This window comes from Penaeus monodon, chromosome 32 (genome assembly GCF_015228065.2).
Source record: "Penaeus monodon isolate SGIC_2016 chromosome 32, NSTDA_Pmon_1, whole genome shotgun sequence".
NCBI classification, from domain to species: domain Eukaryota; kingdom Metazoa; phylum Arthropoda; class Malacostraca; order Decapoda; family Penaeidae; genus Penaeus; species Penaeus monodon.
The window spans coordinates 32118817-32119038 of NC_051417.1; the positions used below are offsets into that span (position 1 = coordinate 32118817).

At 36.5% G+C, this 222-nt stretch overlaps 1 protein-coding gene across 1 annotated transcript in view; it reads right to left on the reverse strand.

The window, feature by feature from the left end:
- Positions 1-222, reverse strand: part of LOC119593641 (relaxin receptor 1-like) — a gene marked incomplete in the record, with an annotated part of 42684 nt that overhangs the window by 31472 nt on the left and 10990 nt on the right.

Sequence of the window (222 nt, forward strand, 5' to 3'; positions counted from 1 at the left end):
CGAACACCGATTGGCTGAAATGAAGTAAAATGCTGCTGCGAATTTAATTGTTGGCTAGAGCTTAACTCCGTTTAAATCAGTAAAAAGTGTTCCAACTGAAATTGTTAAACCGCAGAAAAAATCTAAACAAAATTGCCTGCGAAAAAATGCGTTATACTGGAAGCCGGAAATGGATGGACTAATCTATATCAACGGCTTATCAAAAAAAGTCCAAAAGTACAC